Below are 25,270 nucleotides of genomic sequence, written 5' to 3'. Positions count from 1 at the left end.
ATATATGAAGAAATTAAGTAATCCCCTGTGTCTTAATTTACTGATTAGTTGGTAAACTCAACTAGCAAATGTTAATTAATAATCCACTATAACCAAATATTTTGCTGATCACTAAGAAAGACAAGTAACAAAGAATAAAACAAGAAGCTTATATTATAATAAAAGAGACTAGTAAAATTATAAATGTATACATAATAATTTTCATATATATATTACATTATCCTGCATTTGGTCATGTTTAACAAATTTCTGATAAATTGAATGATGAATCAGTCAGTTAGCCTCGCTAGGTAGAAATTCTCATTTAAAATATGAAAATAATTTCTTTCTTGTTCTCTTTATTTCCCTTCTTTCCTTTCTTCTTTCATTCCTTTGGTCCTTCCTATGTCTTCCTATCTTTTTTGTTCTTTTTTCTTTCTTTTATTTTTTTTCTTCCTTTTTTCTTTCTTACCTTCCTTTATCCCTCCCTCCCTTCCTCATTTTCTCTCTTTCACCCTCTTTCCTTTCTTCTTTTTCTCCCTCTCTTCCTCCCTTTATGTCTCACTTCCTTCCTTCTTTTTTTCTTGATTTCCTTTGTCTGTCCCTCTCTCCCTCCCTCCCTTCATGTTTCCCTTCCTTCCTTCCTTCCTTCCTTCTTTCCTTCCTTCCTTCTTTCCTTCCTTCCTTCCTTCCTTCTTCCTTCCTTCCTTCCTTCCTTCCTTCCTTCCTTTCTTCTTTCCTTCCTTTCTTCTTTTCTTTCTTCTTTCCTTCCTTCCTTCCTTTCCTTTCTTTCCTTTCTTCTTTGTCTTTTCCCTCTATCTTTTTTTTCATGAGGGATTGAAAAACAAAAATTACCAATTGGATATTTTTTATTGAAACCAGGAAGGAACTTTCTTATTTTCGTACTGGTATCCCTACAGCCTAGTCTAGTTTCTAGCATATAGTGGACCCTGAATAAATAGTGGGTTGGTTCATCAGTTTAAAAAGAAAAAGTTCATGAGATTGGGTAAATCAGTTATTGGGAATAACTATATTTTTAGGATTCTGTAAAACAGATTTACAATAGTGAATTGAGTTTATGATTTCATTGATATAGGTAGCTTCTATATGAGCAGATTCCTTCTATTAAAGAAGGTTGTCATGTATTCTTTTTTTCTTTATTTCATATTTTCTAAAATAGATGTGTAAACACAATATTACTAGGCATGAAACACATCCAATATGGTTCTTCACAACTCTTATATTGTTATTAGATGAAAAAGGATTTATTTTCTACTCCATTTTGATTTGTCAGAGACAAGATCTGACTATATCTCTACCATTATAATTTAATTAGACTTTTGCAAAAGTAAGAAATGTTATTGATAAACTTGAAATTCATTGATTCTTATGCTAAAAAAAGCTAACAGCTCAAGCAAGTCTTCCAATTGAAGGCTAAAAAGATTATGTGTCTCATTATGGTCCACTGATGAGAATTTTGATGAATGACTTCATGACTTCATAAACTTTTTGTTTTAATTGAAGGGAGCTCAGTACAAGTAACCTTAACTTGAGCATATTTATGTTTTTCATGTTTTTCTTTTTCCAGAATATTGATTAAACCAGAATTACTATTGATTTTCTTGCAGGATTGAATCCATCTGCTTTTTGATCATTATACTACCTACACATATACAATCTTTTTATATTGCCTTTTATTTGGTTTTTAGTTTAGTGGGTATAAATTCAGTCATGCATGAGACAATTTATATATAAAAAGCAATCTGTCTAGTTTTCAATCAGACATAGGCTTTATTTTTACTTTTGAAGAGGGATATATAGAGAAGTTACAGAATACAGCAGGGAACTCAAATAATTTGTAAACATTTTCATGCAGTAATATTTCAGTACACAGTAATACATATGTTTTGAATCCTACACAATGATGCACAGTATCTCTACTGAACTGTCAGAGGGAAGAAAAGAAGCCTTGAAACAGATATAAACATATCACTTACAGACAGATATCCAGACAAATAGAGATGTAGCTGGGTGTCATGTTAAAATTCAGCTATTTATGCTTTTGGCAAGTAGTGGAAAACAGAATGCACTCAGAAATCTATGTTCCAAAACTAGAGAGCTATAGAGTCAATTCTGAGTTGTCAAAAATAAAGGGGGTATGTGTAGAATGGATGAAAAACACCCTCCACCTCTTATTAATCATTATTTCCATACTTATTATTACTAAGAACTGCAAGAATATTTAATAGTAAAGTTAATATTTACTAATTTCTCTTGTTTTTCTCCTTCTTTTCCTTCTTGTATTCCCAAGGAAATGCCGAAGGCTCAGACTAATGGTCCAAAGTCTTTTGGTCACAGGCCATTTAGTCAAACTTTCTAATATAGATTTAAAAAAACCCTGGAATTTGGGGAGATTAAATGTCTTGTTCAAGTGCAGACAGGGAATAAAGTTCAAAGGTGGGATCTGAACATCAGTCCTGTAACTCAAAAAACATTTTTTTATTACTGTAATACACAAAATTTGGGGAAATAACATATTTCATTGATTTAGTAACATAGATGAATAAATTGTAAATTGTGAGCCAGAGATGCCTTTATTTTTCCAGTTAAATACCAAATCACTGGAAGAACAAACTTTTATTCTTTCTCTTCATTTTTATCTTTTGGAACTTAACTCATTTTCAATTAACAAATACTTATTTTCTCTTCATTCTACCTCCTATTCAGTTGGAAAAGGGGGTAATTGTAATAGATCTTCATTACAAAATAAAGCATATTTCACATTGTCTTGTGTAAATATATATTACAAATACAATTATATATAGGCATATATATATACATACATGTACATATGGAACATACATTAATATACTTACGAGTGCGTGTGTATGGTGCATATGTATGTGCAATAATATTCCATAACATTCATATACCACAATTTACCCAGCCATTCTCCAATTGATGGGCATCGATTCAATTTCCAGTTTCTAGCTACTACAAACAGAGCTGCCACAAACATTTTGGCACATACAGGTCCCTTTCCCTTCTTTAGTATCTCTTTGGGGTATAAGCCTAGTAGTAGCACTGCTAGATCAAAGGGTATGCACAGTTTGATAACTTTTGGGGCATAATTCCAGATTGCTCTCCAGAATGGTTGGATTCGTTCACAACTCCACCAAAAATGCATCAGTGTCCCTGTTTTCCCGCATCCCCTCCAACATTCATCATTATTTTTTCCTGTCATCTTAGCCAATCTGACAGGTGTGTAGGGGTATCTCAGAGTTGTCTTAATTTGCATTTCTCTGATCAATAATGATTTGGAACACTCTTTTATATGAATGGTAATAGTTTCAATTTCATCCTCTGAAAATTGTCTGTTCATATCCTTTGACCATTTATCAATTGGAGAATGGCTTGATTTCTTATAAATTAGAATCAGTTCTCTATATATTTTGGAAATGAGGTTTTTATCAGAACCTTTAACTGTAAAGATGTTTTCCCAGTTTGTTGCTTCCCTTCTAATCTTGTTTGCATCAGTTTTGTTTGTACAAAGGCTTTTTAATTTGATATAATCAAACTTTTCTATTTTGTGATCAGTAATGGTCTCTAGTTCATCTTTGGTCACAAATTTCTTTATCCTCCACAAGTCTGAGAGATCAACTATCCTAAGTTCCTCTAATTTATTTATAATCTCGTTCTTTATGCCTAGGTCATGGACCCATTTTGATCTTATCTTGGTATATGGTGTTAAGTGTGGGTCCATGCCTAATTTCTGCCATACTAATTTCCAGTTATCCCAGCAGTTTTTATCAAATAATGAATTCTTATCCCAAAAGTTAGGATCTTTGGGTTTGTCAAACACTAGATTGCTATAGTTGACTATTCTGTCTTGTGAACCTAACCTTTTCCACTGATCGACTAATCTATTTCTTTGCCAATACCAGATGGTTTTGGTGACTGCTGCTTTATAATGTAACTTAAGATCAGGTACAGCTAGGCCACCTTCATTTCATTTTTTTTCATTAATTCCCTTGAGATTCTTGACTTTTTATTGTTCCATATGAATTTTGTTGTTATTTTTTCTAGATCATTAAAATATTTCCTTGGAAGTCTGATTGGTATAGCACTAAATAAATAGATTAGTTTAGGGAATATTGTCATCTTTATTATATTCAGCCTATCCAAGAGCACTTAATATTTTTCCAATTATTTAAGTCTGACTTTATTTGTGTGGAGACTTTTTTATAATTTTGCTCATATAATTCCTGACTTTCCTTTGGTAGATAGATTCCCAAATATTTTATGATATCAACAGTTATTCTGAATGGAATTTCTCTTTGTATCTCTTGCTGTTGGGTTTTCTTGCTGATGTATAAAAATGCTGAGGATTTTTGGGGATTTATTTTGTATCCTGCTACTTTGCTAAAATTATGAATTATTTCTAATAGCTTTTTAGTAGAATCTCTGGGGTTCTCTAGGTATACCATCATATCATCTGCAAAGAGTGATAGTTTGGTTTCCTCATTGCCTACTCTAATTACTTTAATATCTTTCTCGACTCTTATTGCCGAGGCTAATGTTTCTAATACGATATTAAATAATAATGGTGATAGTGGGCAACCTTGCTTCACTCCAGATCTTACTGGGAAAGGTTCCAGTTTTTCCCCATTGCATATGATGCTTACTGAAGGTTTTAAATATATGCTCCTGACTATTTTAAGGAAAATTCCATTTATTCCTATGCTCTCAAGTGTTTTTTATTAGGAATGGATGTTGGATTTTATCAAATGCTTTTTCTGCATCTATTGAGATGATCATATGGTTTTTGTTTGTTTGGTTATTGATATAGTCAATTGTGCTAATAGTTTTCCTAATATTGAACCAGCCCTGCATTCCTGGTATAAATCCTACTTGGTCATAGTGTATTATCCTGGGGATGATTTTCTGTAATCTTTTTGCTAATATTTTATTTAAGATTTTAGCATCAATATTCATTAGGGAGATTGGTCTAAAATTTTCTTTCTCTGTTTTCAGCCTACCTGGTTTAGGTATTAGTACCATGTCTGTGTCATAAAAGGAGTTTGGTAGGACTCCTTCAATCCCTATTTTTTCAAATAGTTTATTTAGCATTGGAGTTAATTGTTCTTGAAATGTTTGGTAGAATTCACATGTAAATCCATCTGGTCCTGGGGATTTTTTCTTAGGGAGTTAATTGATAGTTTGTTCTATTTCTTTTTCTGAGATGGGACTGTTTAGGATATTTACTTCTTCCTCTGTTCGTTTGGGCAAGCTATATTTTTGGAGGTATTTTTCTATTTCATTTAAGTTGTCGAATTTATTGGCATAAAGTTGGGCAAAGTAACTCCTAATTATTGCTCTAATTTCCTCTTCGTTAGTGGCGAGTTCTCCCTTTTCATTTTTAAGACTAACAATTTGATTTTCCTCTTTCCTTTTTAAAATCAGATTTACTAAGGGTTTGTCTATTTTGTTGGTTTTTTCATAGAACCAACTCTTAGTTTTATTAATTAATTCAATAGTTTTTTTACTTTCAATTTTGTTGATCTCTCCTTTTATTTTTAGAATTTCAAGTTTAGTATTTGACTGGGGGTTTTTTATTTGTTCCTTTTCTAGCATTTTTAGTTGCAAACCCAATTCATTGACCTTCTCTTTCTCTGTTTTATACAAATAGGCCTCTAGAGATATGAAATTTCCCCTTATTACCGCTTTGGCTGCATCCCATACATTTTGGTATGATGTTTCATTATTATCGTTTTCTTGGGTGAAGTTATTAATTATGTCTATGATTTGCTGTTTCACCCAATCATTCTTTAGTATGAGATTATTTAGTTTCCAATTATTTTTTGGTCTACTTCCCCCTGGCTTTTTGTTGAATGTAATTTTCATTGCATCGTGGTCTGAAAAGGATGCATTTACTATTTCTGCCTTACTGCATTTGAGTTTGAGGTTTTTATGTCCTAATATATGGTCAATTTTTTTATAGGTTCCATGAACTGCTGAAAAGAAAGTGTATTCCTTTCTGTCTCCATTACATTTTCTCCAGAGATCTATCATATCTAACTTTTCTAGTATTCTCTTTACCTCTTTGACTTCTTTCTTATTTATTTTGTGGTTTGATTTATCTAATTCTGAGAGTGCAAGGTTAAGATCTCCCACTATTACAGTTTTACTGTCTATTTCTTCTTGCAGCTCTCTTAATTTCTCTTTTAAGAATTTAGATGCTACCCCACTTGGTGCATATATGTTTAATACAGATAGTGCTTCATTATCCATGCTACCCTTTAGCAAGATATAGTGCCCTTCGTTATCTCTTTTAATTAGATCAATTTTTGCTTTAGCTTGATCTGAGATCAGGATGGCTACCCCTGCTTTTTTGACTTCACCTGAAGCATAGTAGATTTTGCTCCAACCTTTTACCTTTAACCTGCATCTATCTCCCCACTTTAGGTGTGTTTCCTGTAAACAACATATTGTAGGATTCTGGCTTTTAATCCAGTCTGCTAACCGCTTCCTCTTTATGGGGGAGTTTACCCTGTTCACATTTATGGTTAGAATGACCAATTCTGTATTACTTGCCATCTTGTTAACCCCGGTTTATGCTTTTCTCCCTTCTTTCCCCTTTACCCCCGTTACCAGTATTAAGCTTGTGAGCACCACTTGCTTCTCACAGCCTTCCCTTTTTAGTATCCCTCCCCCTGCCTTAGAGTTCCTCCCCTTATCTTACCTCTTTCCCTCCCAGTTCCCGTATTCCCTTCCGCTTAGCTTATTCCTTCCCTTTTCACTTTTCCCTTCTCACTTTTCAATGAGGTGGGAGAAGTTTCACCATAGATTGAATATGTCTTAAGATTTTTCACTTAAAGCCAATTCTGAAGGCAGTAAGATACCCACTATATTCATCCCCCTCCATTCTTTCTCTCAGATATAATAGGTTTCCTTTTCCTCTTCATGAGATGTAGTCCCCCCACTTTACCCTTTTTCTGGTACAATATCCTTTCCACATCAGTTTCTAGAACAAGGTATACATGTATTCTTTATACATCTATATAGCCAAAATATAGTTCCCAAGATTAATCTTTACCTTTTTAGATTTCTCTTGAGTTCTATATTTGTAGATCAAACTTTTTGTTAAGTTCTGGCTTTTTCATCAAAAATAGGTGAAATTCGCTTACTTCGTTGAATGTCCATCTTCTTCCCTGGAAAAAGATGCTCATTCTCGCTGGGTAAGTTATTTTTGGTTGCATACCAAGTTCCTTAGCCTTTCGGAATATCATATTCCAGGCCCTTCGATCTTTTACTGTGGATGCTGCCAGATCCTGGATGATCCTTATTGTGGCTCCTTGATACTTGAATTGGGTTTTTCTCACCGCTTGCAATATTTTTTCCTTCTTCTGAGGGTTCTGGCATTTGGCCACTATATTCCTTGGTGTTTTGATTTTAGGATCTCTTTCAGTGAGTGATCGATGAATCCTTTCAATGTTTATTTTTTCCTCTGTTCCTATGACTTCTGGGCAGTTCTCTTTGATAATTTCCTGGAAAATAGTGTCCAGGTTCATTTTTTCATCATGCTTTTCTGGGAGTCCAATGATTCTTAGATTGTCTCTCCTGGATCTGTTTTCCAGGTCTGTTGTCTTCCCCAGAAGGTATGTCACATTCTTTTCCATTGTTTGATTTTTTTGGATTTGCTTGACTGATTCTTCTTGTCTCCTCGAGTCATTCAATTCCAATTGTTCAATTCTGATTTTCAGTGAAGTATTTTCTTCACTCACTTTTTAAAAATCTTTTTCTAATTGTCCCATTGAGTTCTTTTGTTCTGTGGAATTTTTTTCCATTTCGCCAATTTTGTTTTCCAGTTCACCAATCCTATTTTTCAAGGATTTTACTTCTTTATCCACTCTCTCTTTAACTGACTTCTCCAGGCTCTTTTGCCAAGCCTCCCTCTCCTTTTGCCAAGCCCCACTCTGCTTTTCTCATTTTTCTTCTAGCTCTCTTGTGAGAGGCTTTTTAATTTCCTCCATGAGATTCATCTGTGCTGAGGAACAGATGATCTCCTCCTTTGGGGATTCACCTGGAGACTGCCTGTTTTTAGTCTCCTCAGGGTTTAGAGTCTGCTCTCTATCTGTATAGAAGCTGTCAAGGGTTAAAGTCCTCTTCAGTTTCTTGCTCATTCTGTCTAATAATCAAAGACAAGCTAGCAAAGAAAAAAAGAAAAAAACTGGAGTCTTTCTTTGGGGGAGGGGCTGGGTAGTGTTACCGAGCTTCCTCTACAAACTGTGGGGGGCAGCAGTGAGGCAGTAGCAGGACTGTGCTGCGCCTGCGCTCTGAGATCCCAGAGTGTGCTGAGTCACTGTTGGGGGAGGGGGGGGTAGCCTGGTCCCGAGAGACTCCAGCTGTTTGGGGTTGTATTCTTCACCCCCCGTGTTTTTAGCTTCTCTGCTGGGCTACTGACTTGCTGCCAGGGCAAAGTATCCAGTCCTGTAGCGAAGCTCTCCCTGCAGAGACGGCTGCGATCACTCCCCACCCCCTCTCCAGTCTGTTCCCGTGCTCTCCCTGCTGCTGCCCGCCGCCTGCGCCCGGTCTAAAACCGTCCCAGCCCTCTAGTAAAAACAGACCTTTCTTGGCGAATCTCAAGGCTGTCTTCTCTTGGTAACTATTTGTGGGTTTTTTTTCAGTCAAGCATTAATTCAGAGGCTTGTAATGAAATGGATAGTGAGAGAAAGCACAGAGCTACACAGCTGTGTGCCTCCTCTCAGCCATCTTAACTGAAGTCAATTATATTTAATTCTTGATGTTAGATAGATACTATTTACCATTTTAAGAGGAAGAAAGGCAATTTATTCTAATATTTTAGTATCCTTTTTGAGTCAAAATGATTGTCTAATTTTCTCAACAGTATTTGTTTTTGTTTTGGTTTGGTTTTTACTATTCTTACTATAAATAAATAATAACATTTATAATTTTTAAAATATTTAACCAACACTGAATTTTTTGTATAAATTAGATATGGTCATGTATAATCTCACATTTTGATATTATTTTCCTAATGTTTTAGTTGGAAGTTTAGTATTCTAAACTTCAGTTCATTAGAAATGTTAGCATACAGTTTTGTTTCAATCCTTTGCCTTTTTGTAGTTTGGGTAATTAGGGAAATATTTATAGTATATTTGTTTCAAAATAATTTGGTAGGATCTACTATTTTCCTGTTTTTTCAACATTTTCCCACACAATATTGCAACTATCATTTACATGTTTCAGTGGATATGCTTGTACATAAATTTAGTCCTCTCCCTCTAACAATTTATGAGATTAAATTTGCAGTATATTCAATTTCTCTTCTAAATCTGAATTATTTAAATTCTCTACATTTTTGATCATTTTTGTACTTATAATTATTTTACTTAAGTTTTCAAATTAATAAAATATTATTAGACAGTAGTTTCTAATCATTCTTTACTTTCTTCTTAATTGCTTTGAACAATCCTCTTTCATTATTGATGCTTGGCAATTTGTTTTTCCTCTTTCTTTTATAAAGTAAAATTAGTCAACTCTGTAGGTATTTTATTTTTTGACAGCTCCTTTTTAATTTTGTTAATGAAATAGTTACCCTTCATTTTTATTTACCTCTTCTTTAGATTTCAAAAATTCTATTTATTGTTTAATTGCTTTTCAAAATTTGCTTAGTTTCTAGATCTCTTTTTGAAATTTCATGCTTTACTTTTGCTGATGAAAGCGATTATAGTTGTATTTTTCCCTAAGGATTTCTTTGGATGCTTCTCTTTAACACCCCCCAAAAAGAAAAGAATAGAATATATTGTCCTGTAGGCAACAATAACTTTGATTTTAATAACTCTATCATTTCTATAATTTGTTCTTTGAACTTTGACCCACCACAATATTTTGAATATTATTAAGTCTCTAATCCTTTGTGCAATGATCCTTTATTGAAGAAAATGTTTTATTACAATGTAGTTAGCAATGATGTGTTACATGTTTGCTTTTCTTCATTTATTTGTGAAAATTTTATGTCCTAATATTAACACATGAATAAATTTTCATTCCTAACTGATAAGTATGTATACTTTTCTTCATTCTTATTCATTTATCACCAAAGAACTATGAATACCAACTTTTTAAAAATTATATTCAGAATCTAAATTTCTTTACTGTTATCATAGGTATCTACTCTTTCCTGTCCTCTTCCATACTAAAAGCCCTGACTTCTTATGGTTATAAAATTCTGAGATTCAATCACTGAATTACCTTCTTTAGTAGTTTTCCCCCCTCATCATTTGCTAATAATGTAGAAATTGTCTGGGGTTTTTGTTTGTTTGTTTTTTCAGGTGTTTTTTTTTTTTTTTTTTTTTTGCTCAAGTTCATTTTCCAACACAACATATTTCCTAAAATCGAAGAAATGCAATAGAAGTTAAATATAAATATGGGAAGGACACATACACTTATAGTACCTGTTGTTTACCTAAACACATAATCCTTGTTAATGTTTAATTATTTTTCATTTCTGTTCAACTCTCTGTGACCCCATTGGGGTATTTTTTTTTGGTAGAGACACTAGAGTTTTGACATTTCCTTTTCTATCTCATTTTACAGATGAGAAACTGAGGCAAACAAAATTAATTGACTTTCCCAGAGTCACATAACTAGTAAGTGACTAAGGCCAGATTTGAACTCATGAAAGGAAATCTTCTTTATTCCAGACCAGCACTCTGTCAACTTCATCCATGCAGGTGCACACATAAATATGTTAACTCTATTTTTTTTTTTTCACTTTAGTTGTGTGCAACATTTCATGGCACCATTTTGGAGTTTTCTTGTCAGAGATACTAGAGTGGTTGGCCATTTCCTTCTCCAGCTCATATTTTACAAATGAAGAAACTGAGGCAAACTGGATTAAGTAACTTGCCCTAAGTCATATAGCCAGTTTCTGAGGCTTGATTTGAATTCATGTAGATGAATCTTCCTGATTTCAAATCCAGTGCTCTATCCACTGTACCACTTAGCTGCTTCCCCCAATTCAACCATTACCTCTAGCCTTTCTCCCTTTCTCCCATTTCTCATGTCTCTGAATCATCTCAATTTCCATACATGTCTAAATATGACATATCCCTACACCTTCCAAAACCTCAATCTATATCCTCAATAATAACTCTTTATGATTTTTTCACCAGATTCCTCTCCATTGTCCTCTCACTTTTCATGCTAGACATCAATTTGCTACTGCACCCAGATAGCCCCAAAGGAGAAAATGAGGCTGGTGACTTTGCACAGCCCTCCCTTCCTTGAATCCAATTCACTTGCATGTCATGGCATTATTTCCTTGATGTCATTGTCCTCCTTGAGAACAAACAATAGACAACAACTTTTAATCTAGTATTTATGTTTCTTGTGCAGCAGGAGCTATTTTTGACACAGTATATAACACATAGTGAGCTAGTTGATTGATTGGTCAATTGTTTCTTTTAAGCTCTAGATGTCATCAAGCTATGATTATGTATCAGTATTGTGATCAGAAGAAGTGAAATTTGGATTCTTAGAACATTCAGTATCTTATATTTGGGGAATCCAAACAGTCAATATATTCAATAGAAAATAGGAGCCTGAGGGAAAGAATCTGATTATAACCAATTTGTCCTGAACTTGCTTTGTGACTGAACTGTCAAACAAGTTCTTTTTTTCCCCAAAGAAAGTTTACAAGTCTGTAGTGGGCCAGCTTTAACTCAGTGGTCCCTTCATTTTCAGTTGTGCAACTCACTTTCGATCATTTTGCTGTGGGTTCAAATTCTGAGATGAACCAAGACTAGAGGTTGCTTCCTGGACCACTACATTAGTCAATACTTGGGGGTTCTTGTGGGTCACTTAGGTATTGCTGATTGAGTCAGTTGGAGTCAAAGAGAACCTGAGAGTTCAGCTGCAACATATCCACTTACTGTTTTTCCTACTGACATTTTTTGTCCCAGATAATGGTGTTAATTCTAAGACAGGAGCTGCTTTTAAAATGCAAATCTACATTATTGAAGTCAGTCCTTCCTATTTGTTAAAGTAAAACATTTGACTTCAGTGGTCATATCCTAGGGATGAGTAAAATGTAATGACCATGACAAGTCTATGAATTACATCTAAAGAGAAAATGGCAAGACTCTTCTTTTGTTTTTCTCCATATATGTAATCCTCACTCCTATAACCATCTGTCTGTCAGTGGATCAAAATACCAAGGGTTACTGACCCCTACTTTGAGAGATCTGGCCTTTAAAATCAAATGTCTGGGATTAGAAGGAAAGCTATAAACTGGGAAAACTTTTTTTTAATAGCTAAAGGTTCTGATAAAGGCCTTATCTTCAAAATATATAAAGGCTCTATACAGGGCAGACCCAAGATGGCAGAGAAGGCATTTTTTAAGCTCCTCTCATGCCCTCATGACCAACATTAAATTCAGCCTCAAAAATAACACTTGACTACTACAATTCATGAAGATTAGAAACACAACAACTTACCAGCTGAAGATAATCTGGAAGATTGCCAGAGCAGGTTTATCCTGAGGGGTGGGAACAGACCAGTGCAGGCAGGGAGATAGGAGAGACTAGCAGCAGACCAGGGACAGGGGTGACCTCTGGCTAGAAAAGTTATAGAGATGGCTCTGCCATAGGCTAACAGCTCTGCTTTGATTACAAAGCAGTAAACTGGCAGAGAATTTAAATCCAAAGACATAGGGTACGAAAAAAAAGTGCCAGAACATAACCACCCAAAACTGGTAACCTCCTAGCCATGAAGGCAGACCCTACAGGCTTTTAAAAAATGAGTAAAAAAAATCAAAAGGACAATCAATAGCTTCTATATAGAAAGAGAGCAGGTTTTCAACCATGAGGAGACTAATAGCAGACAGTCTCCAGACAATTGTTGGTCCCCAACACAAAAGGCTCTCCTAGAAGAGACTATTAAAAACCTTAAAAGAGAATTAGAAGAAAAATGGAGAAAGGAAAGAGAAGCTATGCAAGGGAGCAAAAACTTCCTGAAATGTGAATTGGAAAAGATAAAAAACTTCCAAGAAGTGCAGGGAAACAGAATTTGTGAATTGGAAAAGGTAAAGAATTCCCAAGAAAGTAGGATTTGTGAATTGGAAAAAGAAAATAACTCACAAAAAAAAAAAAAAATTAGTGAAATGGAAAAAAAATTCCATAGAGCAAAACAACTCATTTAAAAACTTAATTGGATATATACAAAAAGAAGTAAAAAGAAGCTAATGAAGAAAATATTTCACTAAAAATCAGAACTGAACAAATAGAAATGACTGATTCATTGAGACATGGAGAATCACTTAAACAAAACCAAAAAAAAAAAAAAATTAAAATTAAAATAAAAAAAAAGTCAAATATTTACTTGGAAAAACAACAGACCTGGAAAATAGATCTAGGAGAGATAACCTGAGGATCATTGGATTTCCCGAAAATTATGATGAAAAAAAGAGCCTAGATACTATTTTACAGGAAATCATCAAAGAGAACTGCCCAGATGTAATAGAACCAGAAGGTAAAATAGGCATTGAAAGAATTCATCGAACACCTTCTGAAAAAGACCCTAAGATAAAAACTCCAAGGATTGTGGCCAAATTGCAGAACTATCAGACTAAGGAAAAAATATTACAGTCAGGAAAAAAAATTCAAATACTGAGGTGCCACAATAAGGGTCACTCAAGATCTGGCTGCTTCAACATTAAAGGATCAAAGGACCTGGAATCTGATATTCCAAAAGGCAAAAGAACTTGGAATGCAGCCAAGAATAAACTACCCAGCTAAGCTGAGCATTTTCTTCCATGGAAGAAAATGGACATTTAATGAAACAGAGGAATTCCATTTGTTTCTAAGGAAAAAAACAGATCTAAACAAAAAATTTGATTTCCAACCATAGGACTCAAGAGAAGCAGAAAAAGGTAAAAGGAACTCTTGAGAACTGTATTTCTGTTGGGGATATACATAAAGATTACATGTATAATTTGATTTTACTGATATAAAAAAAGGGAAGAAGAAATGGAAAGGGAATAGTATTAGAAACAGGGGAAAAGGGAGATAAAAAGAGGGAAACTACATCCCACGATAAGGCAAAGGAAACATCATATCTGAGGCAACTTAGAAAGGGGGAGGAGCACTGTGTGAATCTTACTCTCATCAGAGTTAGCACAAAGAGAAAATAATTGACATATTTGTTTTGCAGAGAACTTCTCTCACCTCATTAAAAAGTGGGAGAGGAAAAGGGAAAAGGAAAAAGAGTAATAAAGGAAGGGTATAAGAAAAAGGAAAATATTCAAAGGGAGGAGTGAGGATCCTAAAGAGGGAGAGCTGCAAGACACAAGTGGGACACATAAGTTTACTACTGGGAAAAGTGGTAAAGGGGGGCAAGAAAAAGAAAAGCATGATCTGGAGATATTATGATGGCAGGAAATACAGAATTAGTCATTTTAACCGTAAATGTGAATGGGATGAATTCTCCCATAAAGCGGAGGCAGATAGCAGACTGGCTCAAAAGTCAGAACCCTACAATATGTTGTTTACACAAAACACATTTAAAGCAGGTGGCTGGAGCAGAATCTATTATGCTTTAGGGGAAGTCAAAAAAGCAGGGGTAGCCATCCTTATCTCAGATCAAGCAAAAGCAAAAATTGATCTAATTAAAAGAGATAAGGAAGGAAACTATATCTTGCTAAAGGGTACTATAGACAATGAAGAAATAGCAATACTAAACATATATGCACTAACTTCCTAAAGGAGAAATTACAAGAGTTGCAAGAAGAAATAGATAGCAAAACTATAATACTGGGAGATCTCAATCTTGCACTCTCAGAATTATATAAATCACACCACAAAAAAAAAGAAAGAAATTAATGAGGTAAATAGAATATTAGAAAAATTAGATATGATAGATCTTTGGAGAAAACTGAATGATGACAGAAAGGAGTGTACTTTCTTCTCAGCAGTTCATGGAACTTATGCAAAAATTGACCATATATTGGGACACAAAGACCTCAAAATTAAATTAAAGACAGAAATAGTAAATACTTTCTTTTCAGATCATGATGGAATAAAAACTACATTCAACAAAAGTTAGGGGTAAATAGACCAAACATAAATTGGAAGCTAAATAATCTCATCTTAAAGAATGATTGGGTGAAACAGCAAATTATAGACACAATTAATAATTTCACTCAAGATAATGACAACAATGAGACATCATATCAAAATTTGTGGGATGGAGCCAAAGCAATAATAAGAGGAAATTTTGTATCATTAGAGGCTTACTTGAATAAAATAGAGAAAGAGAAGATCAATGAATTGGGTTTGCAACTTAAAAAGCTAGAAAAAGACCAAATTAAAAACCCCCAATCAAATACTAAACTTGAAATTCTAAAATTAAAAGGAGAAATTAATAATATAAAAAGTAAAAAAAAACTATTGAATTAATAAATAAAACTGAGTTGGTTTTATGAAAAAAAAAACAATAAAATAGATAAACCTTTGGTAAATCTGATTAGAAAAAGGAAAGAGGAAAATCAAATTGCTAGTCTTAAAAATGAAAAGGGAGAACTTTCCACCAATGAAGAGGAAATTAGAGCAATAATTAGCAATTAATTTGCCCAAATTTATGCCAATAAATTTGCTAACCTTAATGAAATGGATGGCTACCTTCAAAAATATAGGCTTCCCAGATTAACAGAGAAGGAAGTAAATTGTTTAAATTGTCCCATTTTAGAAAAAGAAATAGAACAAGTTATTAATTCACTCCCTAAGAAAAAATCCCCAGGACCAGAAGGATTTACATGTGAATTCTACCAAACATTTAAAGAACAATTAACTCCAATGTTATATAAACTATTTGAAAAAATAGGGAATGAAGGACTCCTGCCAAATTCGTGTTTTGACACAGACATGGTACTGATATCTAAACCAGGTAGCTTGAAAACAGAGAAAGAAAATTATAGACCAATCTCCCTAATGAATATTGATGCTAAAATCTTAAATAAGATATTAGCAAAAATCTATTTTTTCTAAGATATTAGAAAATCATCCCTAGCATAATAACACCATGACCAAGTAGGATTTATACCAGGAATGCAGGACTGGTTCAATATTTGGAAAACAATTAACATAATGACTATATAAATAACCAAATTAAAAAAAAAACCCTATGACCATCACAATAGATAAAGAAAAAGCATTTGGTAAAATCCAACATCCATTCCTATTAAAAACACTTGAGAGTATAGAAATAAATGGTCTTTTCCTTAAAATCATCAGTAGCATCTATTTAAAATCATCAGTAAGCATCATATGTAATGGAGATAAACTGGAACAATTCCTTATAAGATCAGGAGTGAAACAAGGTTGCCCACTATCACCATTACTATTCAATATTGCATTAGAAATGCTAGCTTTGGCAATAAGAGCTGAGAAAGAAATTGAAGGAATTAAAGTAAGTAATGAGGAAACCAAATTATCACTCTTTGCTGATGGCATGATGGTATACTTAGAGAACCCCAGAGATTCAACTAAAAAGCTATTAGAAATAATCCACACCATTAGCAAAGTTGAAGGATACAAAATAAACCCACATAAGTCATCAACATTCTTGTATATCACTAACAAAATCCAACAGTTAGAATTACAAAGAGAAATTCCATTTAAAGTAACTACTGACAGTATAAAATATTTAGCAATCTATCTGTCAAGGGAAAATCAGAAACTATATGAGCAAAACAGCAAAACTCTTTCCACACAAATGAAGTCAGATCTAACCAATTGGAAAAATATTAAATGCTCTTGCATTGGGCGAGCAAATGTAATAAAGATGACAATACTACCTAAACTAATCTATTTATTTAGTGTCATAATAATCAGACTCCCAAAAAACTATTTTAATGACCTAGAAAAAATAACAATAAAGTTCATATCGAAAAACAAAAGGTCAAGAATTTCAAGGGAATTAGTGGAAAAAAAAATCACATGAAGGTGGCCTAGCTGTACCAGGTCTAAAATTATATTATAAAGCAACAGTTACCAAAACCATTTGGTGTTGGCTAAGAAATAGATTAGTTGATCAGTGGAATAGGTTAGGTTCAAAGAACAAAACAGCCAATAACTTTAATAATCTAGTGTTTTACAAACCCTAAGACCCCAGCTTTTGGGATAAGAACTCATTGTTTGACAAAAATTGCTGGGAAAATTGGAAATTAGTATGGCAGAAACTAGGCATTGACCCTCCTTAACACCATACACCAAGATAAGGTCAAAATGGGTTCATGACCTAGGCATAAAAAATGAGAATATAAATAAATTGGAAGAGCATAGGATAGTTTACCTCTCAGATCTGTGGAAGAGGAAGGAATTTTTGACCAAAGAAGAACTAGAAATCATTATTGATCACAAAATAGAAAATTTTAATTATATCAAATTGAAAAGTTTTTGTACAAACAAAACTAACTCAGACAAGATTAGAAGGGAAGCAATAAACTGTGAAAACATTTTACAGTCAAAGGTTCTGATAAAGGCCTCATTTCCAAAATATATAGAGAATTGACTCTAATTTATAAGAAATCAAGCCATTCTCCAATTGATAAATGGTCAAAAGATATGAACAGACAATTCTTAGATGAAGAAATTGAAACTATTTCTAGCTATATGAAAAGATGCTCCAAGTCATTATTAATCAGAAAAATGAAAATTAAGACAATTCTGAGATACCACTACATACCTGTCAGATTGGCTAGAATGACAGGGAAAGATAATGTGCAATGTTGGTGGGGATGTGGGAAAACAGAGACACTGATACATGGTTGGTGGAATTGTGAATACATCTAGCCATTCTGGAGATCAATTTGGAACTATCCTCAAAAAGCTGTCAAATTGTGCATAACCTTTGACCCAGCAGCGTTACTACTGGGCTTATATCCCAAAGAGATTTTAAAGAAGGAAAAGGGACCTGTATGTACAAGAATGTTTGTGGCAGCCCTCTTTGTAGTGGCCAGAAACTGGAAAATAAGTGGATGCCTATCAATTGGAGAATGGCTAAATAAATTATGGTATATGAATATTATGGAATATTATAGCTCTGTAAGAAATGACCAGCAGGATGATTTCCAAAAGGCCTGGAGAGATTTACATCAACTGATGCTGAGTAAAATGAGCAGGACCAGAAGATCATTATATACTTCAACAACAATACTACATGATGATCAATTCTGATGGACGTGGCCCTCTTCAACAATGAGATGAAGCAAATCAGTTTCAATAGAGCAGCAATGAACTGAACCAGCTACACCCAGGAAAAGAACTCTGGGAGATGACTATGAACCACTACATAGCATTCCCAATCCCTCTATTTTTGTCCGCCTGCATTTTTTATTTCCTTCACAATCTAATTGTACGCTATTTCAAAGTCTGACTCTTTTTATACAGCAAAATAACTGGACATGTATACATATATTGCATTTAACTTATACCTTAACATATTTAACATGTATTGGTCAACCTGCCATCTGGGGGAATGGGTGTAGGGAAGAAGGGAAAAGTTGGCACAAAAAGATTTGCAACTGTCAATGCTGAAAAATTTCCTATGCATATATAATATACATAAAAAGCTATAATAATTAAAATAATTAAAAAAACAAAAAACACAATATATAGAGAACTGGCTTCAACTTAGAAGAAATCAAGCCATTCTCCAATTGATAAATGGTCAAAGGATATGAACAGACAATTTTCAGATGATGAAATTGAAACTATTTCTAGTCATATGAAAAGGTGTTCCAAATCATTATTGATCAGAGAAATGCAAATTAAGACAACTCTGAGATACCACTACACAGCTCTCAAATTGGCTAAGAAGACAGGAAAAGTTAATGATGAATATTGGAGGTGATGCAGGAAACTGGGACATTGATGCATCATTGGTGGAGTTGTGAATGGACACAACCATTCTGGAGAGGAACTTGGAACTATACTCAAAAAAGTTATCAAACTATGCATGCCCATTGATCCAGCAGTGTTACTATTGGCTTATATTCCAAAGAGATGCTAAAGAAGGGAGAGAGACCTGTATGTGCAAGAATGTTTGTGGCCACCCTTTTTGTGGTGGCTAAAAACTGGAAATTTAATGTATGCCCATCAAATGGAGAATGGCTGCGTAAATTATAGTATATGTATATTATGGAATATTATTGTTCTGTAAGAAATGACCAGAAGAATGAATACAGAGAAGGATCAATTACATGAACTGATGCTAAGTGAAATGAACAGAACCAGTAGATCATTATACACTTCAACAACAATACTGTATGATGATCAATTGTGATGGACATAGCTTTCTTCAATAATGAGAGGATCCAAATCAGTTCCAATTGATATCTAATGAACAGAACCAGCTACATCCAGAGAAAGAACACTAAGAAATGAGTATGGACCACAACATAACATTTTCACTTTTTCTGTTATTGTTTGCTTGCATTTTTGTTTTTTCTTCTCAGATTATTTTTATCTGCTTTCTAAATTCGATCTTTCTTGTGCAACAAGATAAGGGTATAAATATGTATACGTATATTGTATTTAACATATGCTTTAACATATTTAACATGTATGGGACTACCTGCTATCTAGAGGAGGGGATGGAGGGAAGGAGGGGAAAAGTTGAAACAGAAGTTTTTGCAAGTGTCATTGTTGAAAACTTACATATACATATATATATATATATATATACATACATACATATATATACATATATATATAGTGTATAAAAAGTATAATAAAAAATAAAAATAAAATAAATAAAATGATAAATAAAGCCAAAAAAAAAAAAGAAAAGAAAAAAAGAATGCAAATGTCTAGCTTTCTATTTAAAAAAATAGTGCCCCAATCTGCCCCATAAGGGCTTTATCTCCCAAGTAAAGTGGTGACAAATACAAAACTAACTCCAGCATAAAGAGGTAAAAAGGATTTCTCAGGATCTAATAGCTAGTAACTTTCTGAAGTGGAATTACTATATATTACTATATATTCCATCTTGATACCTCTCTGTAAGTAAAGTCCTTTACGTGTTAATTTCAATATATTAATGTCAAGTTTGATCCTTTTAACAGCCTAAAATGAAGTACTACAGGCATATTATTATTATTATTATTATTATTTGCTTTAATGTATGTTTGCTTGTTTTTACTTTCTGGGGAATGAAAGGAGGTAGACACAACTCTAGACCAGTGATTTCCAATGGTATAGACAATTCCCTCTACTGATAATGATTGGCAATTTATTGATTTTCTCCTGCTTATAATAAAAAAAATTGACTAGGATACTGATCCATTAGGGACTAGATCGGTTTCCCTGTGTCACTGGCCAAACTGTAACAGACGCAGAATTAAATTCAGGGCTTACTTATTCAAAGACAATTGAATTAGCTTTTTATATGTTTTATACACTACTTTTCACCTTCATTTTAAAGACTTTGACTCTGAGGCCTCAGTGTCTAACCACTTGCCTATCCGTGATGAAACAACTAGCTAAGAGTAAGGGTTAAAATTTGAATTCAAGTCTCCTGACTCACCAGGATTAAAGACCTTTATTAAAGAGTTCATATTTTAAACTCACTAGCTATATGACCCTGGATAATTCACAGAATCTCTTATCACCTTTAATTTTTACAATACATAAAATGGGTATAATAAATTTGATGACTTCTAAGGTTTTTTTCTAAATTTAAATCTGTGGTCCTAAATCTTTAATGAATATCAACTGTACTGTTAGAGTTAAATTTGGAGTACATTTTAGTTTCATACCATTTTTATAGGCCTTGTTTGTAGATAATCATACTCACATTCTTGTATCAATCTGAGACTTCCCAAGCCCTTTATTGAAAACAATTGTCTGTTAGAAATATTTTAACTTTTATGATTTTCCTTTTACAGATGTTGAAACTAAAGGAATTTGCCCAGTCACCAGTGTAGTTAAAGTGTTGAAGATTGCTGTGTATAGCTCTCCTAATTCCAAATCCAACTTTTTTACCCATCACCCTTTACATGTTATCAGGTCTGGTTCAAGTTTGTTGTCGATTCATCAATCAATAAACAAATAGTCATTAATTGCTTACTATTTACCAGAGACTTGTCTCCCAGTCTTATCAATGGGCAGCTTTATAACTTGCTATTTGCACCTCACAAAAAGCCAGGCAGCATTATCAAATATTTTCCTTTTCAGAGTCTTTTGTGAAAGATCTTTTGTCTTTTCACATGAGAGATTTTGCTATTCAATCTGAAACAATTCATGTTTACATGTGTTCAGAGTTGCTGCTTCTACCATCTATCATCATAGTCTGGAAAAGGTTGAATCAAATAGTCTAGAGACAGCGGAAAAGGAACCAATAAAGTTACTTCTGATATTGACTTTGTAAGACTCACTCCCAGGAAAGTGAATTTTCCTGACAGTGGCAAAACAAAAGTTAAGCTCTAGGCAGATTGAATAGATATGTGTCTATTACAAATTTGCAGATAACATTGATTGCATCCCTCAGGGATGCATACTTTAAGAGAAGGCATAACAACAATATGTTTTTATAGACTAGGAATTTGGTAAAAGAGAGAGGTCTCGGGTCCCTAATTTACTTAACATTGAATAACATTCTTCTTAGTGGCCCCAGATGTCAGGGCCAAGTGATATACGAACTACCTCAGATACTCTGAATTTATATCCTAAATTATTAGTGCTCAAATATACATTTCTCTTATGGTTAAAGTATTTATTTAAAACAAAGCAAAAGAAAATATGAAAAGAAAAGAACTGAGATTAAAGTTTATGGATATAGTATATGGAAACTGTACAGTATAGTAAACACTTGACACTAGCTGTGTGATCCTAGGCAAATTATTTAATCCCAATTGTTTTGCCAAAATATAAATAGATGATAGATAAATAGATAGATGGATGGATGGATGGATACAGACACATACATACATACATACATACATACATAGACAGATAGATAAATAGATGATAGGTGGATAGATAGAAAATGACAAAAAAAGATAGATATAGTTAATATGGTATTTCTACTTTCACAAGCTCTATCATGTTTCAAGCGCTTACTCTTTCTTACCTGGCATATATTTTACAATAGCTTTGTTATTGGTCTCCTTACCATTAGCCTCTCTTTTCCTCCATCCATGTTTGACTTTCCATTACTCAAATACTTTCTCCAATCAATTTTTGACATTCCAATGAGATTCATGTTCTGATTCATTTGGAAGTTCCTTACATCAGTATGTATTCCAGCTTAATCATTCCTGTCCATTCCATCTGAATCTTGTCTAGAGATTCCCATAAGTCCAGCATAGATGGTCTATTCTATGTATTTGAAGTGTTTCTTAAAATGTCCTGAAATTTCAAGTCCAAAAGTGGAACACTTCAGCCATCTGCCTGTCATTTCTCATTCTCATGACTTGCCGAACTCCTTTTTCTTTCTTATTATGTATTTCCTTGACAAAAGGTAGTGCTTATATTTAATTTTCAAGTTTGAAAAGCATTATTTGCAGAAAAAGTCTGTGAAGTACTGTCATTATCCTCATTTTACAGGAGAGGAAGCCGAGTCAAGAATAGAAAGAGTGATTTATTCAGGGTCAAATATCTATTAAATGTCTGAGGAAAGATTTAGACACTGGTCTTCTTAATTGTAAGTTCAGCCCTATATCCTGTATATTATTTAGCTGATGAGAGTTCCTGTTCTTCAAAATCCCTCAATGCTTATATGTTCCATCCAACTCCCATCCAACATAATTCTTGTTCTTGTTTTTTAGTACTATTTATCTTTTTAATCATTCAGTAAATGTTGTATTCACAATCTCTTAATGTAGAGGAACATTTACCACTATACAGCTCCCAAATGAAATGTTTCTAAAGTACAAATTTGGTTTTATTTTGTCTTACTTTATGAACTTCAAGGACTCTTTATGGACACAATACATATTTTTAGAGCCTAATTTTAGGGCTCTTTATAATATAGCTCCAATCTTTTGTTTTTCATATGGATTTCACAGTAACTTTTCCCTACCATCTCTAATTTATTTATTATAGCTAAAACACCCCTCACTGCTTCCTGTACAAGACATTCCATGGCTTGGCAGTGTAGCTAGCTTATTACTCTTACTTTTGCCTCTGGGACCTTCTAGATCCATTCAATGCTAAGTTCAGTTACAATCTCCTTCAAAAGATCTTTACTGATTTCCCTAATTAATACTTTGTTTATTATTTTGTTTTTTTGTTTTTGTTTGATTTATTTATGTATTATGCAGGTTGTTTTCCCTAAAGGAAATTTCCCTTGATAGCAGTGGCATCTATTCTTCCCCCTCAATATTCTTAGCACCTAGCATGCTATATACATAAATAAATAATAAATGCTAGTTAGATTGACTAGAATACTTCCTAGATACCTTGATTTTTCTCCTCATAAATATGGTTATTTTCTTTACTGGTGCACATTGCAAACCATTTATGTCTTCTGATCACCCCTGATCCTTGTCATTGTTCTCATATAAGTCCACTTTTTAAGAGTTATTCATTGACCTAGAGATTTTCCTCTAGATCTTTCAAGAATAGCTGGCTTCTATATTATCTTTTTTCTCTGTTACATGACCAACAATTCTCTTTTCTTATCACCAATTTTTGATGGTACATTTCATGACACTTCCTGCAAACCCATCATCCTTGGTAACATACTATCATGTACTCATAGTCACAAATCATTTCCTCTTAAATGTAAACAAAGTTAAATCCACTATTCAGGGTTACTGAAGAAAGCTAGACATGTGCTTTGTATAAGTTTTCATCTTTGATATCCCAAGACAGAGGATCATACAAAAGTGAAATTAGGCTTTATTTCCAAATTAGCAATATGTCAGCAATGGAGCAACTGCTAAATTCCCAGCTTCTCTCCTGATGTGGTCCTAGTTATCCAGTAAATGTCTTCCATGAGCTAGAAATAACCATTCATAATGTGATAATTGTTGAGAAAAATCAATGTAGCAGCCATCACATGAAAATATAAGGAAAAAGTAACATTTGGAAAGGGTAGTATGACTTTTTACATGTGTCTTTCAGTTTAGAAGAAGCGATATAACTATTTTAAAGGGAATAGAATGTTAGGTATATTGGAGACAATATCTTTTTACTGTAATCTATTTAACTATTCAATGTTACAATTTTTCTATACTAGTTTATGTCTTGTGAATATGGTTAAAGTTATAGACCTGAGGGAGAGAGGAAAAAAAAGAAAGTATGAAAAGAAGAAAGAAAGAAAGAAAGAAAGAGAGAGAGAGAGAGAGAGAGAAAGAAAGAAAGAGAGAGGGAGGGAAGGAGGAAGGAAGAAAAGAAAGAAGGAAGGAAGGAAGGAAGGAAGGAAGGAAGGAAGGAAGGAAGGAAGGAAGGAAGGAAGGAAGGAAGGAAGGATTTTGAATAGATACTCATTAAAGTGGGTAGATTCTTATAATTCAGTCCTTAGGTGACATTTCCCTCATCATTTAGTCTATCTTGATTAAGAAGTGACATTCATGCCAAAGTGAACTGTTATTTTTATAGGGGACAAATTGAAGCTTAGATAAGATCATCATAATCATTCTTCTTGAGACTGAAGAATGCTTTCAGTGCTATAACTCATAGTCTGACAGACTAAAGCACTGAACAATCTTGCCAACCACTTTTTCTGTGGTTGGGGAATTTGAGTTTTTAAAAAGAGCATTCAGGCTTCAGGACTAGAATCAATAAACACTGAACATTTATTAAGTGCTTACTACATGCATTACACTATGCTCATTGTTAGGGACACAAACAGAAAATTCATTATTTATTGATACTTGCTCTCAAGGAACTATTCACAGTCTAATAGTGGGATCATCTGCAAATCAGCTAGTAGTCCTTACAGTACAGCAGCAAAGCAAATGGCAACATATATTCTTTAGTATTATTTTCACTGATAATACTATATCTATCTTTAACATTAAACTATTTCACTGTGACAAAGACTTTAGTGGTGAGAATTTTTACTGGGTCTTCCTTATGTTTGACTGTGCCACCAACAGAAGCCCTTTGAAGGGTCTATTTCCATGGGAGTTACTTCCTTGATTATGTGTTCAAAGTCTGGACTGGAAGCAGGACTAATGGTCTGGGTTCTATTACTTCTGGGGCTAAGAATAAAAGTCATTCCTAAATTGACAAATGGTCAAAGGATATGAACAGACAATTTT

This window comes from Antechinus flavipes, chromosome 5, assembly GCF_016432865.1.
Source record: "Antechinus flavipes isolate AdamAnt ecotype Samford, QLD, Australia chromosome 5, AdamAnt_v2, whole genome shotgun sequence".
Classification (NCBI taxonomy): Eukaryota; Metazoa; Chordata; class Mammalia; order Dasyuromorphia; family Dasyuridae; genus Antechinus; species Antechinus flavipes.
The sequence above is the reverse complement of the archived record's forward strand: the minus strand, read 5'-3'. Positions refer to the sequence as shown.